Source organism: Anolis carolinensis, chromosome 4, assembly GCF_035594765.1.
Source record: "Anolis carolinensis isolate JA03-04 chromosome 4, rAnoCar3.1.pri, whole genome shotgun sequence".
Lineage (NCBI taxonomy): Eukaryota > Metazoa > Chordata > Lepidosauria > Squamata > Dactyloidae > Anolis > Anolis carolinensis.
In genome coordinates, this window is record NC_085844.1 from 194824564 (window position 1) to 194844099 (window position 19536).

Genomic DNA, 19536 nt, shown 5'->3' on the forward strand with positions numbered 1-19536 from the left:
ACCTGAAATATGAGCATAAAATTCATGCAGATTGTTTCCATTTTTTAAAAAAATGCTGCATGGAACTGGTGCAAAACAAGTAGGCAGGAAAATGGGGCAGTGTGTGGAAATAGACTTAACAGATGTGCTCATCCCTTGTTTAAGGTAGGGTGCTTTATTGGCTCTCTGAATTTCTGTGCTTTGCAAAGTTCCATTAAAGTTAAAACAATACAAGGGTAATTAGGAAGAAGAAACATCCACATCCATGTGCCTGTTTTCTTATGTGGGACTTTCTTCTGTATGAGGCACATTTTAATTTGGAATTCTCACACTTCTACATTTTTTTTTCCTGAAGAAAACTGGGATTGTGGTGTGTGATGTTCAGAAGTTACATGGACTTGATTCCTGTACTGTTGTCACAAGCATTACTTTGCATGGAATTGTACGTGCCGTTACACAGCAGCTATGTAGCAGTGTGAGAGGTTTAATTGTGTTTTTCATCTGAAATTCTTTACTACTTGGTGAACTAGGTGCAATCTTTTTGCCATGCATGTGTAGCCAGGCTAAGATATGCTATCCCATTGCTAATATAAGTTGAATATCTTTTATTCAGATTTCAGAAAAGCTCACAAACTTTTCTCTTCAAGCTGCCTTCTTCTGGAAAGGGGAATAGTCACATATCCAGCACCTACTGAGTTTTTCAAGGAGCCACTGCTGAACCATTGTCAGAAATTTGACAGCGAAAAGAAAAGAGGGGAAGGGACTCTACTTACAGAAAGCTGTATAAAAATTGAAATGTTTTAGGGCTTATCTATGCTGACGATTTAATGCAGCCCCAAGCTGATTGAAAACTGGGGGAACCACAAAACACATGCTGCCAAAGCACAGATTAAAAAGTATACAGCACGTTTAAGAAAGTTGCAAGGAAGTCTAATTTAAGCCCTTTAAGGTGCTGCAGCAGATCTCATAGTTTTCCAGAGTGAAGTTGGCTCTACAAAATGTGGAGCACATTATAGACATCTGCATTTATTAAAGCGCTTTGTAATATTTCGAATGAAGGGGCTACCAAATAACATCCCAAGAGCATGGCTGGCTAGCAGTGACCTCCTGGGACAGGCAATTGGTTACCTCTACTGCTAACTATCACTTCCCCTAATTTTTTCCACCTCCTTGTCTCTGGAGTGTTGGTATGCATTTCCTATTGGAAATAGGGGAAAAACACAAAGAGCAGATTAAGCCCAGGCTTTGTAATCACCTTCCTGATCTCAAACCAAATCTGGTTCCCCCAAAGCCAGTTCCAAGATGCATTATAGTGTCAGTGTGGATGTGCCCCCAGATTCTTCCATACTCCCATTCCACATGGTAGAGTTTGTATATGTGTTTTAATGGATAAAGTGATTATAGTGGATCCTTCTGGTGTTGATGGCTGTAACTACAGAGAGAAGGATTTTACTTTTTGTCTCTCAGTGTCCAGCTAGGACATTATGTCCCAGATTTTTGTGATGGTGGTAGGATTGAAATCTTCAGGATACAGTGATTTAGTTCTACAGCAGCAAGAATAGCTTTTGCCAAATATTGGAAAACGGACGAAACTCCATCGAAAGAAATGTGGTTACAGAAACTGGCAGAAATTCAAAAAATGGACAAATTAACATTTTTATTGAAAGAGTCCAGAGGAAAAGGCATTAAGCAAACAAACTGGGAAAAATTTAGAAATTATATTTCACAATAAACTCAGAAAGAACAATTATAAATATTAGACAATACTAACTGATATGGAAGATAACAGAAGACCAATACCCCACCCTTTTTTCCCCCAATGACCCCTCTCCCTCTCCCACCTCACATTCCCCTCCCACCCATCATCCCTTAACTCACCTCATCCCCTACCTTCCCCTGCTACATACTATAGTTGTTTTATTCTATGTAATGGAAAATCTTCAATAAAGATCATTTTTTAAAAAAGGATACAGTGATTTAGATTACTGTGCTTATGTCCCATGTTATTAAAAGTATTCACGTGTAATCAAGTCTAAAATCAGCCTTTTCCAAGCCGTTTTTTGATTAATCTTGTATCATGTCTTTTATATAAAAATAGATTATTACTGCAGCTCTTATCCAATCAAAAGCTTTCCAATGGGTTGTTTGGTATTAAAGTATAGTCTAGGCATATTAATAACTTCTTGCTTGTCTGATAGATAATAGTTGTTGCCAGACTAGAGAAATTCATGTAAGTTTAATAATGTTCTCTCTTTCACTTGACTGCTAATATACCACGAACACTTCATACTAATGTACAAGGGATAAAAGCTAGTAGAATTTTATTACTAATAAAAATTAGTGAATATAGATGGATTAATTTGGTTGCAATCATGTATTGAATTAACTGGGCATACGCCCAGAATTTACTTCTAAATAGAAATGTATACAATTCCACAGTTAAAACAGCAACCCATGCCTTTCTTTTCTAGAAGTAAGCCTTAGTTCATCTGAATTGGTTGAAGAAAAAATCTTTAAGATCATCTAAGCACCATGATAAAAAAAAAATTGTGAAAGACTCAAGTGTTCTCTTGCCATAGTAAGAATTCAGCTATGTGGCCTAGATGGGCATAGGTGAAGTAGAATTCTAACCGTACATGCTTTTACTTGGAAATAAGCCCACTTAGTAGAATTTCCTTCCAGGGAAGTATATTTGCATTTGAAGCCTTGGATTTTTATTCCATATTTTCCTCCCAGTGATGGTTTTGCATGGAACGAAAATGTGTTTTACTCTTTTGCAGTTTTCTTTCACTTGGGGCTTCCATTATGCTGACATGGTAACTACAAGGTGGCCCTTGCCAAAAGGTGAACAGAAACATCGGCTCCAAAAAGGTAACTACACTTTAAATTTTTTGTCATAATGTTAGAATCTCAGTTTGGAACCTTTACATTTATTTGTACAGTATATGTATTGAATGGTTCTCAGAACAGTGGAGGGATGATTGACATGCTGAGATCCTGTATTGGAAGATACATTATAAAGTTTCACTTTTAGCCGAAATATAAAGTGTCTCCTCTCCCATAGGACCCACTTTTCTCTTCTACCTCTTTGTGACCAGTTAATGGCCTGTAGAGTGACTGAAACCTATCTGGCACTTGACTACGGCAAGATACACAACAACAGTATCATCTTTCCCTAGAAGTCCTGGAAGATGTTTTCAGCATTGTACATCTGATTACAAACACTTATAAACCAAGTCATACTTTCCATAATTTGCTAAATGGCTGTAGGGTTGATGACACAACATGAAGTAGGCTGACTGGAGGAAAGTTGGTCAATGTTTGAGGAAGGTAGAGAATTCCCTTCTCTACAATAACCAGAGCAATAAAAAGCAGGTATATGCTCACATATATCACTAACAGGATGCCAGCCCCAGTCTTTTAAAATTTGCATGCGAGATATGTTTGCGTAGCTCAAGTATGATGCATTGGAAGCTGTGAAATAAAATGATATATCAGTGGGTGGATGTCAATTTTGTGTTCCAGTGTGCACGTCAGAATACCACTGGATATCCTCCATGGGAATCTGAGAAAAAGCATTGGGTGATAAATTATCACCAATGATTTTAAGGTTCTTCTTCTCTATACGTTATTTTGGTAAGACCTCTGTTTAAATATAAGAATCATTGGAAATCAAATGAGGTTTGCTGTGACTATGATTTCTGACAATACTTTATAGAACATTGACGTAGTATTTCTGTTTTGTAAATTCTTTACACCGAGTACTGTATAATGACACTGCAAACCAAACCATTTTGATGTAGTTTGTAAATCATATTGTAACTTGTTCTTAGGAGACTTAACTGACTCGTACACTTTTGCTATCACTTTTTCCAGCACTTTGGCTGAAAGAAGTTCAAACTGCAAGATGTGTACTTCCCCATTTTTAAAGCTCTCTTGTGGTATTCAGTTACTGTACATCCCCTCTAATATGTTTAAAAAGTGAGCATGCAATATTTTAATAGTTCTATTGAAATATATGTGGCATTTCCACAATAGCAGTTAGGCACTTCAGTAATGAAGTTAAGTAGTGTCTCTGGAAAGAGCCAGGAACTGTGTTTTCCTGGAATTTTGTTGTGTTTTGATTCCTATCCCTTATGTTGCTCTTGTTGTTTCCCTAACGACTGAAGACTTACAACATTGGACTGGTGTTGTCATTCTATAACATGGGAAGAGCAGTTGGGCTAAAGCAGTGCATCTGAAATTTAAGGACAGCCCATTTAGCTTAGCAATAACCCTACTATTTGTCACGACCCAGGCTGCAGAGCACCAATAACCATACACAGAGGCCAGAATCTATCTAATATCTTTATTAAGGAAATATATAAAGTTAATAAAAACAAGTATAGGAAATAGTCCAGAAGTAGACCTTTCAGGAAAGGTCAAAATTAGTCCAAAAAAGCAATGTCCAATATGAAATATTAAGGTCCAAAGTTGTAATCCAATAACCGAAACACTCACTTGCCAAGCAAGTGAGGGGAGATGACAAGGTCCTTTAGTCCATGAACTTGAGCAAGGCTAGGAAATAACTTGATTCTTGGCACACAAAGCTTGATTTCAAGGCAACAAGGAAACGAGGAGCAAGAACAAGATCCGTGGTAATTACTTGGCGAGGTCCGGAAAACAAGGCAAGATCCGGGGAGAAAACAAGGCTGAGAACGAAGGCTTGGAACAGGAACAAAGGCTTGAAAACAGGAGTAGCTGTCCACACACGCTGCTCCGGTAGCTGACGAATTGACTCCGCAAGATTCCTTCGGGAGCAAGGAACCTAAATAGGCCTCGTTTTCCCACCAGAGAACACTTCTCTGGGGAATCAGAAACGAAAGTCAATCTCTGTGTCCAGATGTATGACTCCCTAAAATTTCTCATGGCAGCAGGCTTAATCATCTGAATGCTTTGCTGCAATTCTCAAACTCCTGCGATTAGCTTGTTGCACTCCTTTTTGCTGGAGATAATAATTACGGCGCGAAAAAGGGGGAGAACTCGACTCAGGGCTTGTTTGGCAGATTTCTGGAAGACAAGCCTCCTGCAGGTGCAAAGGCTCAATTTCTGGCTGGGATAGTTCCTTTTCTGGCTGAAATGGTGGAAAACCCAAGTTTTCCTCTTCATCATTCACAACAGCACTAGGAACGGGACTACATGGCCCATGAGTCATCACACTATCCCCCTCCTCAAGCCCCCTCTCAAACTGGGACCCTCTCCCCGAGTTGCGAGGCCGCGGCTTGGCGGGATAGGTCAGATGGAAGCGGCGGGTTAAATCGGGGGCATGGACTGTGGAAGCGTCTTCCCAAGAACGTTCCTCGGGGCCAAAACCCACCCAGTCAATGAGATATTGTAGGCGGCGGCGGTGAAAGCGAGAATCCAAAATGTCCTGAACCTCGAATTCCTCCTCCCCATCCACCAAAACAGGAGTGGGGGCCGGCCGGTCTGCATCAGGGCGCACACCTTCCGCCGGAAGGAGCAGAGAGCGATGAAACACTGGATGAATGCGCATAGAGCGCGGAAGTTGGAGTTTGAAAGTCACGGGGTTAAGTTGCGCCACCACTGGATAGGGCCCAATGAAACGGGCATCTAATTTCCGGCAAGGGCGATGGGAGGGCAAAAAGCGAGTGGACAGAAGAACCCGGTCTCCTACCTTGATTTCGGGGCCCGGCTGGCGATGTTTGTCAGCGTGGCGTTTATAGTCCTCCTTGGCTTGGTCCAGTTGCTGGAGCAAAAGTTGTTGCACCGCTGTGAGTTCCTGCAGCCAGTCCTCTGCTGCGGGAACTTCTGAGGTTTCAATGACAGGAGGAAAGAAACGTGGATGGAAGCCATAGTTTGCAAAGAACGGGGTTTCTTTAGTTGAAGCCTGGACCCCATTGTTGTAGGCAAACTCTGACAGCGGTAACAGGGAAACCCAATTGTCCTGCTGGTAGTTCACATAACAGCGAAGGTATTGTTCCAAAGTGGCATTGGTGCGCTCAGTTTGCCCATCCGTTTGGGGATGGTGAGCCGAAGATAAACGAGAGTCTATGCCCAATAGTTTTTGTAGTGCTTTCCAGAACCGAGAGGTGAATTGGGACCCACGGTCTGTGACCAAACTCTTGGGCAATCCATGTAATCTGAAAACATGTTGAAGGAATAGATCTGCAGTCTCTTTGGCCGTGGGAAGGCCATCACAGGGAATGAAATGGGCTAACTTGGTAAAAAGGTCCACCACCACTAGGATCGTGGTGAATCCGCAGGAAGGTGGTAGATCAGTGATAAAATCCGCAGAGATTATTTCCCATGGGTGGGATGGGGTAGGGAGGGGATGCAGAAGCCCTGAGGGTCTTTCCCTTCTTGTCTTGGAGCGCTGGCATACTGGGCAGGTGTTGACATATTTCTCCACATCCTTGCGGATCTTGGGCCACCAGAAGTCTCTTAGGATCAAATGCATGGTTTTGAATAGTCCGAAATGCCCTGCTGGCTTGCAGTCATGACACAGACGAAGTGCTTTTTCCCTGCCCGGTCCTGGGGGGATGTAAACATGATTTCTATAGCAAAGTAGCCCATCCTTGAGCGAAAAGGGAAAACGTAGCCCTTGGCGAAGTTGGTCTTGTGCCCAAGCATCTGCTTGCTGACTAGCCCTGATTTCCTGAGCACAAAGGGGGCCTGGAGTAGAGGGAGTTGATTCAATGGGAGTGGATTTGGTGTTTCCCACTGTGAGCGTGGCAAAGTTCTCGGGTTGTAGCAGCTGGGACTCAAAGGTCTCCTTGCGCCCTGCAGCGTATTCCGGTTTCCGTGACAGGGCATCTGCTTGCTTGGTCTGGGCTGGGGTTACATAATGAATTTGGAAGTTAAAACGTTCAAAGAATAAAGCCCAGCGTTGTTGCCTCTGATTTAGCTTGCGGGCAGTTCTTAGATGCTCTAGATTCCGATGATCAGTATGGACTTCAATGGGATATTTGGCCCCTTCTAACCAATGTCTCCAAGTTTCAAAGGCTGCCTTTATGGCCAAAAGTTCTTTTTCCCAAATAGTGTAATTTCTCTCTGGTGCAGTCAATTGACGGGAATAAAAGGCACAAGGATGGAGATGATCTCCCACTGGTTGTAGGAGTACAGCCCCAATCGCCACATCGGAGGCGTCCGCCTGCACGACAAAAGGGGTTTCAGGATCTGGATGCTGAAGGATTGGCTGGGACGTGAATAATTTCTTTAGTTGCTGGAAACCTTTCTCTGCTTGATCTGTCCAGCGGAAAGGCTGTTTCCCACGGATGCAGCTGGTGATTAGGTCAGACCAGCGGGCAAAGTCTGGAATGAACTTGCGGTAGTAGTTCGCGAACCCCAAGAAGCGTTGCACCTCTTTCTTGTTGGTTGGCGCCCGCCATTCCAATACTGCTGTGACCTTTGCCGGGTCCATGGTGAGCCCTAGTGGCGAGACACGATATCCCAGGAAATCTACCTCTTGTAGATCAAAAGCGCATTTTTCCAACTTGGCATAAAGTCCGTGGTCCCGCAATCGTTGTAACACCATTCTGACGTGATTCTCATGTTCTGATTGTGATCTAGAAAACACCAAAAAATCGTCCAGGTAGATAATCAGGAACCGATCTAGATAATCCTGAAAGATATCGTTGACAAAATGCTGGAACGTTGCGGGAGCTCCACATAAACCGAAATTCATAACCAGGGTTTCGAATAAACCGAATTTTGTCTGGAAGGCAGTCTTCCACTCGTCCCCTTCCCTGATGCGAACTAGATTATAAGCTCCTCGAAGATCCAGTTTGGTGTAAACTTTAGCCCCTCGAAGCCGGTCTAAGAGGTCTGATATCAAAGGCAGGGGATACCGGTTTCGTTTAGTGATATTGTTCAATGCTCTATAGTCCACCACCAAGCGTAGGTCCCCTGACTTCTTTTTCACAAACATCACTGGGGAAGCGGCTGGGGATTGAGAGGGTCTGATAAACCCCTTGCGGAGGTTTGTCTCTAAGAACTCCCTGAGAGCTTCTTGCTCTGGTTCAGTCAGGGAGTAGAGGTGTCCTCGCGGAATCGGGGCCCCCTCCACCAAGTCAATGGCACAGTCATAAGGTCTATGTGGGGGTAGTCTCTCGGCTTCTTTTTCATTGAATACATCCCAATATTCTGAGTACTTCTTGGGCAAGGTGATGATGGGTTCAGCGTCTGTGGCATGGCATACCTTGGCTACAAGGCAATGGTTTTGGCAATATTTTGAAGCAAACTGCAGTTCTCTGTTGGACCAGGAGATGCTTGGGTCGTGGAGTGTCAGCCATGGAATTCCCAAAATCACAGGGAAGTGGGGAACCTCGGTAACAAAGAAGGAAATCTCTTCCATGTGTTCCCTTATCCACATTCTGGTGGGTTCCGACCACTGGCTTACTGGACCTGTCTTGAGGGGGCGGCCATCGATGGCTTGCACCACACGGGCGTTCTTGAAGTCGTGATATTGTAATCCCAGAGAGTCGGCATACTCTCTGTCAATGAAGTTGTTTGTGGCTCCTGAGTCTATCATGGCATGGACCATGACGGGTCCTTTTTTTACTGACCACAAGGTGACCACTAGAAGAAATAGGACCCCGGTTGGCGGCTCTTGAGTGGGTTTTTTGACCGGGTTGGCGAGCCTCTCTACGCCCGGTCGCTGGCTTCCCCCGCCGGCTGTGCGCCAGCCGCCTCAGACGTCTTCGTCTCCGTGGAGGACGCCGCCGCCAGACGAGCGGCGGGCTTCCCTTTGGCTGGACACTCTCTGGCAAAGTGGCCCCCGTTTCCGCAGTACCAACAGAGATTTAGGCGTTGGCGGCGGGCCTTCTCGGCGGCATCTAATCTGGGACGCACATTGCCCAACTGCATCGGCACCTCCTCGCTTCCTCTGGGGTATGGGGCTGGTGGCGGGGGTCTCCACACTGGGCGCGGCTGGACGCCGGTGGGAGCGGGAGGTCTCGCTCCGGTCCTACCGCTCTGGCCTCGGATCCATTGTCTTCTGTTGGCAATCATGACTTCAGCTCGTAAACATTGATCAATGAGTGCTTCAAGAGAGTGTGGAGGATCCACCTTGGAGATTTCCTCCAGCATCTCGATGTTGAGACCCTCCCGAAATTGTCCTCTGAGGGCTATATCGTTCCATCCGGTGTTATGGGCCAGCACTCGGAACTCGGCTATGTACTGGGACATGGGTCTGTCCCCTTGGGAGAGGCGCCGGAGTTTGTGGCCGGCTGCCTCCAAATTGTCCTCAATCCCCCAAGTCGCCTTAATGTGATCCAAGAATTGTTGCGCTGATCTTAGATGTGGGGAGTCTTGGTCGAACAGTGCCGTCGCCCAGTTGGCCGCTGGCCCGTCTAGGAGACTGTAGATCCACGCCACCTTGATGTCTTCTTGGGGAAACTCGGCATTACGGGCCTCTAGATAAGCCTGGCATTGGCGACGGAAAACATGAACCTTAGAAGCTTCTCCAGTAAACTTGGTTGGCAGCGCCAGGGCCGGGAGACGGATTCCGCGTTCCTTTAATCCCCTTATTTCTCCCTCCTGCGCATTGAGCTTATCACGGATGCGGTCCACTTCATCCTTGTCGATGGTGTAACTGAGTGGTTGGGCCCCCGGTCCGGCTCCGGTAGACATTCTGGCCTAGGTTAATTGGTGCTTAGGGTGGCGGAGTCAAACTGTCACGACCCAGGCTGCAGAGCACCAATAACCATACACAGAGGCCAGAATCTATCTAATATCTTTATTAAGGAAATATATAAAGTTAATAAAAACAAGTATAGGAAATAGTCCAGAAGTAGACCTTTCAGGAAAGGTCAAAATTAGTCCAAAAAAGCAATGTCCAATATGAAATATTAAGGTCCAAAGTTGTAATCCAATAACCGAAACACTCACTTGCCAAGCAAGTGAGGGGAGATGACAAGGTCCTTTAGTCCATGAACTTGAGCAAGGCTAGGAAATAACTTGATTCTTGGCACACAAAGCTTGATTTCAAGGCAACAAGGAAACGAGGAGCAAGAACAAGATCCGTGGTAATTACTTGGCGAGGTCCGGAAAACAAGGCAAGATCCGGGGAGAAAACAAGGCTGAGAACGAAGGCTTGGAACAGGAACAAAGGCTTGAAAACAGGAGTAGCTGTCCACACACGCTGCTCCGGTAGCTGACGAATTGACTCCGCAAGATTCCTTCGGGAGCAAGGAACCTAAATAGGCCTCGTTTTCCCACCAGAGAACACTTCTCTGGGGAATCAGAAACGAAAGTCAATCTCTGTGTCCAGATGTATGACTCCCTAAAATTTCTCATGGCAGCAGGCTTAATCATCTGAATGCTTTGCTGCAATTCTCAAACTCCTGCGATTAGCTTGTTGCACTCCTTTTTGCTGGAGATAATAATTACGGCGCGAAAAAGGGGGAGAACTCGACTCAGGGCTTGTTTGGCAGATTTCTGGAAGACAAGCCTCCTGCAGGTGCAAAGGCTCAATTTCTGGCTGGGATAGTTCCTTTTCTGGCTGAAATGGTGGAAAACCCAAGTTTTCCTCTTCATCATTCACAACAGCACTAGGAACGGGACTACATGGCCCATGAGTCATCACACTATTAGAGTACTGTTAAAATTCATCACTATCAACACATTACTTCTTGATATGGTGCTTCAATTGTGTTAAACCTCCTTTTGGCATGATTTTGAGTTTGAATTATATGGGTATTCTTTGGAATTAGGAGTAAAGAGTTCATTTAATTACAGTTATTTTCTGTCTATTAGGCATGATGTTGCCATACTGGAAAAGGTGTTACTTTGGAATGTTTTCATTAGTGCATTCTGAATCACATTTGTATTTGTACATAAGAGCTTGTACTGAAACATCATTAGATACAGGATTTTCTTAATAACTTTGGGTGAAAACTAAATGTTATAAAATATTTTGTTTTCCATTGCATTATTACAGATTAAGCATTTATCGGGAATTCTGAAATCCAAAATATCCACACATGTAGCTGAGATAGTGATCTTTGATTTGTGATAGTTTAATGTTCACAAATTTAGTTTCATGGAACTTCTACCTAAGAGCATCCTAATTTAAGAGCGTTTTAAGTTAAGCGCTGTTGCTTGGCCTGGATTTCATTTTAATATAAGAGTAGTGTTTTCAATTAAGAGCTAGAGAGAGAGAGCTAGCGTTAGCGTACAAGAATTTAGGGCTTCAAGGGAGCAGCCTCTGTGCTTCATACCTCGTGCTTTTGTTTGCTTAGGGAAATTGCTCTCTGCTTTGCTCTTGTCTGCTTTGAGGAACTTTGGGCTAGTGCAGTGATTCCCAAAGTGGGCGCTACCGCCCCCCGGTGGGCACTGGAGCGATCCAGGGGGGGCGGTGATGGCACCTATTAGGACATGGGAGCAGGGCCAGAGGAGGGGGTGGGGCCTCTTCCCAAGTGCTGGAGACAGGGCTGAGCACCTGAGGCGCCTGTTAGGACACACAGGGGGCGGAGCTAGAGGAGTGGGTGTAGCTTCTTCCCATGAGCCCGAGACAGGGCTGAGAATCTATACCTCTCCTGAGGCACTTGTTGGGACACAGCGGGCGGAGCTAGGGAAGGGGGAAGGCCCTCCTTCCAAGAGCCCAAGACAGGGCTGAGCTTCTATACCTCTCCTGAGAGGCCTTTTAGGATAAAAGGGAGGGGGTAGGGGTGGGGGCGGGGCCTCTTCCCAAGAGTGCAAGACAGGGCTGAGCCTCTGAGGTGCTTGTTAGAACTATAGAGGCGCGAGCTATAGAGGTTCAGCCCCGTCAGACACTTGGGAAGAGGCCCCGCCCCCTCCTATAGCCCCGCCTCCTGTGTCCTAGCTCAGAAGCTCAGCCCTGCTTCAGAGCTCATAACTCCGCCCATCCCAGTCCTGGCTGCCCATTTGTGGCCCCGCCCACCTCCCCTCGCAGCCCTGCATCTTGGACTAGGGGAGAAGCTCAGCTCCGCCCTCTTGTGATGTCCCATGGGCCCCTGGGTCGTGACCATGGCACCATTATGGATCAAAGTGATGAGGAAATGGGATTTCTGCCATTTCAGCAAGAGGTTGTTCCTTTCCAGATGCCTTTTGTTGACAATTCTAGCCCGGAGCTCATTAAAAAGGACCTTGAACAGGCGCCTATTCCCAGCACCTCTCCTCCCTTTACGAGAAGGGAATTTTGGGAGGCTAGCCGCTCAGAGAAAGCGCAAACACGAAAAAGCGCCCGATTAACGGCTAGACAGAGCGCTAATTAGCTCATTTCCCCTGAGAGTTCTTAGGGAGGATCGCATCTGGCCGAAGATGTTGTTTCAGTTCTTTTCCCTTGGGAAAAGGAGCATTGGACACCTGCTTTGCAGGATGATTTGAAGTTCTTTAAAAGTTCCCCGCACCGGCTAGTCCTTGCGGAGTCAGTGTGTGAATTGGAGGATTAACCTCGCTTCCAGCCAAGTGTGGACTGCGTTTAAGTCCACTGTCTTCCAGCCTTTTCGTGCCTTGCCAAGCCATGTTCCTTGACTTGTCTTGCCGTGAATCCAATCTTGTTTTGCCGTGCCGTGTTTCCAGTTCCAGCCTTGTTTCCAGTTCCTTGCCTGTGGACTTGTTTTGAACTCTAGTGAAAGACTTGGACGTTTTCCCCACTCAAACTGCTTGGAAGTTTGAGTGCGTTTCGGTTTTTTGGATTACAACTTTAAACTCTAATATTATATATTGGACAATATATTACTGGACTATATTTGACCTTTCCTGAAACGTCTATTGATGTACTATACTTTCTACTTGTTTTCATTTTAATTCCTTAATTCCTTAATAAAGATATTAGATTGTTTATTGGCCTCAGTGTATTGGTTTCCAGTGCTCACGCAGCCAGGGGCGTCACACCTCTTGAGCAGGAGCCACGTCCCCCTTTCCAGGGGGCGCTGAGTCATATTTTTTCTGGAAAGGGGGCAGTAGGCCAAATAAGTTTGAAAACCACTGGGCTAGTGGTTTTTGTGTGGTTTTTGCTCCTGGTATATTTGGCTTTGTGAAGAGAGGGAGGAAGGCTGGAATGAGTACAGAATGAGGAAAATGATGCTTCTTCCTCTTCACTTTGTGTTTTGCGCTTCCTTGCCATAACTTTGTGCTTTTACCATTGTGCCACAACTTTGTGCTTCTACCATTTTAAAGTTGATCTTTCTTTTTTATTGTTCCATGTAAATGTGCAGGCTTTGCCTTGCTGTTACACTGGCTAACACATATTTTGTTGCCAGAAAAGTGCTTCCTTGCCACAACTTTGTGCTTCTAACATTTTAAAGTTGATCTGTCTTTGTTATTGTTCCATGTGAATGTGCATTTATACATTATTTATTGTTTATAAAGTTGTTTATAAACAACAAATTAGCGGAGGGGGTTTCAGGGCCCGGAATGGAACTTTGGGCTAGTGGTTTTTGTGTGGTATTTGCTCCTGGTATATTTGGCTTCATGAAGAGAGGGAGGGAGGCTGGAAAGAGTACAGAATGAGGAAAATGATGCTTCTGCCTCTTCACTTTGTGTTTTGTGCTTCCTTGCCATAACTTTGTGCTTTTACCATTGTGCCACAACTTTGTGCGTCTACCATTTTAAAGCTGATCTTTCTTTTTTTATTGTTCCATGTGAATGTGCATGTTTTGCCTTGCTGTTACACTGGCCAACACATATTTTGTTGCCACAGATGTGCTTCCTTGCCACTGCTTTGTGCTTCTAACATTTTAAAGTTGATCTGTCTTTTTTATTGTTCCACGTGAATATGCATTTATACATTATTTATTGTTTATAAAGTTGTTTATGAACAAAAAATTAGCAGAGGGGGTTTCAGGGCCCCGGAACGGATTAATAGCATTTCAGTGCATTTAATGGGAAAATTCTCTCTGAGATAAGAGCTCAGTCATGGAGCAAATTAAACTCTGAAATCAAGGTATCACTGCAGTATATAACATTACCTTCTGACTGTATGTTTAATAAACAAGTGTCATGTTTAGACTTGGGTTCAAGATATCTTCTGGTATACATAAAGGCAAGTCCAAAATCCCATATACTTGTGATCCCAAACATTTCAGATAAGTGATGCTTAATCTGGTAATTGTATGTGAAAGCTGGAGAGAGCCAGTGTAGGGTGGTGGTTTGAGAATTGAACTGCTACTCTGGCAGCCAGGGTTTGAGTCCTCCTTGGCCATGGAAACTCAAGTCTCACAACTTCAGAGGAAGGCAATCTCCTTCTGAACAAATTGTCAAGAAAGCTCTGATTGGTTTGCTTTAGGGTTGCCTTAAATCAGAGATTACTTGAAGGGTATGCAAGAACAGCAACAGTGTGAAAGCAGAAAGTTCCATAATCCATGTGTCAGATTTCAAAGCTTTTTTCTTATGGTACTTAGAATCCTTTTTATGCATTAGTTCTTAACTATTGTTAATGAAACAATTTGTAATGACACGGAACTATCAGTACTAGTGTCCTTGTGACAGTTTGCATGACTGTTTAGCCATGGAGAAACAAAGCAAAACAATCTTTCCTTACAGAGAGAAAATGAGCAAGTCAAGGAGAAAGCCAGGCTAGACGGACACAGGAAATGCAACTAGTCCCAGAGCAGCCAGGGGCAAATTATAGATATTGCATCTGAGTGAGTGTAATAGAATTCTAACAAGTTTTTTGGAGGGACTTTTTAAATACACAGAAGTCTTTTGAGATAATTCGACTGGAAGAATGGAAAGATAGAGGGCTGTACTCTTTCCCTATCAACTGATCTTATTCTTATAATTCCTGCAGATACTGTTTATATTGAAAAGGTCAGTGTTGTTGTTTTTTTTAAATAAATTTTTATTTTTTAAAACACAAAAAATACATACCGTAGACATACAAAACATTTACAATTCCCACCACCAACACGAGGATTGTTTTCTTTTTACATATTCGTTTCTTTATGAGACAATTTTTATATCTTTATCTTTATCCATTTCCAACCTATCTATATATATAAAAGAGTGATGGCATCACGGCGATGGACAAAACAACAAATCTACAGCCCCCCCAAACTCGAAAATTGGCAACGCAATCCATCATCCCCGCCTCCAGTAAGATACAACAAATTTACACATAAAACACTATCACAACACCAAAAAATGCCAAAACTAAGTACGCATGCGCAAAAACACCATGCTTCAAACCTTTATGGCGCTCGCGCGGCTCCAGTAAGATTTATATGACAAACACAATCACAGGGCCACAAACGGCCAAAAACTGCAACAGGCGATGTGCGCCTGCGCGCACCCCCCATCCCTTCCCGCGCGCGCACACACACACCTCGCCTCAGAGCTGAAGGAAGGAAGGCAGGGAGGCCGATTCCTTGCTGGGCGCGGGATGGAGGAGGCCGCGCTGGGAGGCGTGCGGGCCTCACGTCGCTCTCTGCCCTCTCCCCCTCAATGTCCTCCCCCCTCAGGGCCCATGGAGGGCCCCGGTTGCCGTTCAGGCCCCCTCCTCCCGCCCCTCTCCCCTCCCCCCAATGCGAGGAAGGCCCCGCGGAGCCCCCCCCGCCTCACCCTCTCTCCTCCTCCCTTCTCGGTTCTTCTCGGAGGTCTTCAAGCTCTTCAAGGTGAGGGGGGAAGAGGAGGGCACGGCCCTCGAGCAGGCCTGGACCTCCCCTCGAGTTGTTTGGGGCGCCAACCCCCGCCCTTCCCGGCCTCAGGGCCCTTCCTTTTCCCCCTCACCCGGTTAAACGGCTGATGGGGAAAAGGAAAGAGCCTCAGGCCAGGAAGGGTGGAAGTTGGCGCCCAAAACAAGTCAAGGGAAGGCCCAAGTTGGCCCAGGCTGAGCTTCCCCCTTTTCTGTTGTTGTTATTGTTGTTGTTGTTCTCACCCACAAATTACAACCCCTCCAATGCCTCAGAAGCCCCCCTTTTTCCCCTCTCAAACCCTATCGCCCTCACCTTTCCCTTCCCTGTAATAATTATTAATATAATAACTGATCATCAGTTAAGAATGTAATAATCACCAATAATAATACTAATTTATTATTAGTATAATACTGATAATCATTCGAGAACATAATAATTCATAATAATAGTCAGTTCTTATTATTATAACACTGACAATCATTCAACAATGTATTAACAAATCGTAATAATAGAAAATTATTATTATTATTATAGTAATAATCATTCACAAATTAATAATTATTATTATAACATTGATAATCATTCAACAATATAATAACAACTAATAATAAGTAGTTATTATTTTTATCACAATGATAATCATTCAAGACTATAATAATTATTATTGTTATAACAGAAGGCGCCTCATATAATCCACTTCTAAACAAATAATATCACATTATAAATATACACTAGAATCTCACTTATCCAACATAAACAAGCCGGCAGAACGTTGCATAAATAAATATGTTGGATAATAAGAAGGGATTCAGGAAAACCAATTACACATCGAATTAGGTCATCATTATACAAATTAAACACCAAAACATCATGTTATACAACAAATTTGACACAAAAAGTAGTTCCATGCACAGTAATGCTATGTAGTAATTACTGTATTTGCAAATTTACCACCAAAATATCACAATACATTAAAAACACTCACTCCAAAAACATTGACTATTAAAAGGCAGACTCCATTGCATAATCCAGAACATTGCATAAACGAATGTTGGGTGAGATTCTACTGTAATATGAAATAATTACTGTGGTACAATAATACACAACAATATCATCTCAGGACAGTAAATAAAGATCAACACTCTAAAAACACAGCTATTCCATCCAGGAAACAATCAGGGCCATCTAACACCTCCCACCAAAGGATTCCCCCCTTCACACAGGAAACCACCCACACTTTGAACCTACAAGGCCATTCCGTACTCATCACTCTCTCATCTCAGCACAGTAAATAAACAACAACAGTCTGAAAACACACAAATTCCATCCAGGAAACAATCAGGACCACCTAGCACCTCCCAACAAAGCATTCCCCCCCTCTAACACACGGAACCACCCAAGCTTTGAAACTACAAGGCCATTCCGTACTCTGGGGCCAATTTGCAATATATTAATATATATAATAATACAATACATATATAATACAATACATTGTATATACATATAATACTGCTAATAATATTATAATACACTACAATATAATACTAATAACAAAACAAAACAATATATATATATATATATATATATATTACTACTAATATTGTGAAATAGTCGTATATGTTATAGCGTAATATCCTATCATATGTCTTTAATGTAATAAATGAATAAATAATACTGTATAATTTTTGTTGACGGTCACAACAAAAATAAAACCCAATGTAGATTGACCAACATCACTAAAAAAAAGCCACAGCAACGCGTGGCCGGGCACAGCTAGTATACTATATAACATTTGTATCTTATTTCTTATGGCTTGATCTCCAGATTGATTCATGATATAGTTCTTTACCATTGTCCATCTTTCTTCCATTTCTCTTGTTCTATAGAACGATAGAAAAGGTCAGTGTTGAACATTGTGAATCAGTCACTCAAATCATTTGATTGTATCTTTCAGTACTTCTTATTAGAACACAACTTTTACGTGTAAAGAGGGGATAGTTTAAATAATACTAATGAAAATGTACAGTTAGTTAAAGTACCATTCCAGAACACAGTAGTTTTTGGTATTCTTCTAAAATCCTAATAATAATAGTTTCGTAACCCTGTGAGCTGCCAGAGTCAACTATATATGACACAAAAAGTATGATTGGTAATTTCCCCCAACATTTCATTTTTCATGAAATGCAGCTGATGCTATGGGAGGTGTGCTAAAGCTGCACAATCAGAATCCAGTGGAGCCTGCTGTAGCTCTGCACAAAGAAAATAGCAGTGCCTTTGATCAGAGGAAAAGCCATAGAAAGAGGGGAGAGTTAAATACTTCCTCCTAAATGTCACTAAAGCTCCTATACCCCTTCAGTGATTGCATTTCATGTCATTATGACTCTCCAGAATAATATGTAAAGTGACAGGTCAAGGATGAGCACTGTCTACATCTGCATATAGCTTCTAAGGTATGCCTGTGCACTATGTAGTATATTTCACAATTTATATTGAAGTATTCTTCTCTAGCAGCAAGTAGGAGAAATTACTGTGTTTTCCCCATGCAGCAGGGCACTAACCCCGACATATGCCACTAACTGTTTCTTCATGCCCAGGCTGTGCGTGACATATTGATAGAACAAGCCTTAAGAGTGGCTCCTATGAAGGAGATCCTTAGCTCTGATAGGTAAACTTATCAGATTTGGCCAAAATGACGAAGCTGTTCTTTGACTTTCATATGCTATCTTCTGTAACAACCAGATAGAAAATGACTAAACTGTGATAGTCCTCTTGTCTCTTTCTCAGGATTTGTTCCAGGTTTGAGGGAAAACTGATTAAAATGTCCCCTGGAATATAGCTCTCTTGTCTACTGGAGTACTAGGTCTACCTGTCCTTTCAGTTTCTCATAATAATCCTAGAACGATGCTTATGTGATCTTGTGTTGGCTACTAGAGCCTTGGGAAGCTTCTAAGTGCAACTACTAACTCTGCTCCTTCCAACTTTCCCAGTCTGATGGGTAAAGGGGAACTTGTAAGCATTTAGGAATGCACCTGCTTTATCCAGTTCCTATTTGTGAATCCTAAGTTAGGCTTGACTTATCATGTTACAGTTACCTGTGTGTAACATGAGCAAGTACATAACCCATTTTGTTGCCCTCCTAAGGGAAGTCGCATTTCTATTTTTCTGACATGTGAACAGAAAGCAGAAGAAGGTCAAATTATTTTCCAACAAGGGGTTTGATGCAAAAAAATTTAATAATTAAATTGTGAAGTTTTCAGGTGGGAAATGTCACAGAATCTTCTCCATGTTTACAAAAACCTACACTAAAAATTATAGATGAATGAATTGGATTTTAAACCTTTTTATTTTCTGGAGCACTAGTAAATCAAAATGTATTTAATCCTCTTGAACACTTTTCTGTTGTGGAATCTTGGTCTCTACAGGTCTGGAGGTTTTCCAGCAAAGTGTGGGTAGATGAAGAATTCTGTGCAACGCAGCTGAACTTGTATTTGAGGTTGATTTTAAAAATCACCCCGTTACTTCGGGTTTAATAAGTTGGCTCTCCATATCCACAGGATTTGTCTCTATAGATTCAACCATTCACAGCTCGCTCTCTCTTTTTTTAAAAAATAAAAAAAAGCAAAATGCACCCTTGATTTTGTCAACACTTGTTTGAGTTGTTCTTCATTTTATATAAGGGATATACTTTTAGTATGGTATTGTTTATAATGGGTTTTGAGCATCTGTGGGTTTTGGTATCCATGGGGGCTACTGGAACCAAACTCCCACAATTATACAGAGAGCTCACTGTAATTATAGGAAGTTTACAAGTCTATCCAAAAGAGAGACAAATCAAAAGGCCTTTTGGTGATTGTAGTTTGCTTCTTTCTGTATTGCTGCGATTATGTGCAGATTGCATTGTGCAGTAGTGTCATCATTTATATAGCAGAAGAGTCATTTTAGCCATTTCTGTGATTTT

At 43.0% G+C, this 19536-nt stretch overlaps 1 protein-coding gene across 5 annotated transcripts in view; it reads left to right on the forward strand.

Annotated features, from left to right (window-relative positions):
• The window catches only part of ppard (peroxisome proliferator activated receptor delta), an 82846-nt gene that overhangs the window by 7515 nt on the left and 55795 nt on the right, over positions 1-19536 (forward strand). For all 5 annotated transcript variants that reach the window (XR_010005780.1, XM_016993293.2, XM_003220339.4 and 2 more), the window contains exon 2: positions 2760-2850. The gene's annotated coding sequence lies outside the window, so the exon portion shown is untranslated. The remainder of the gene's footprint in view (positions 1-2759; positions 2851-19536) is intronic.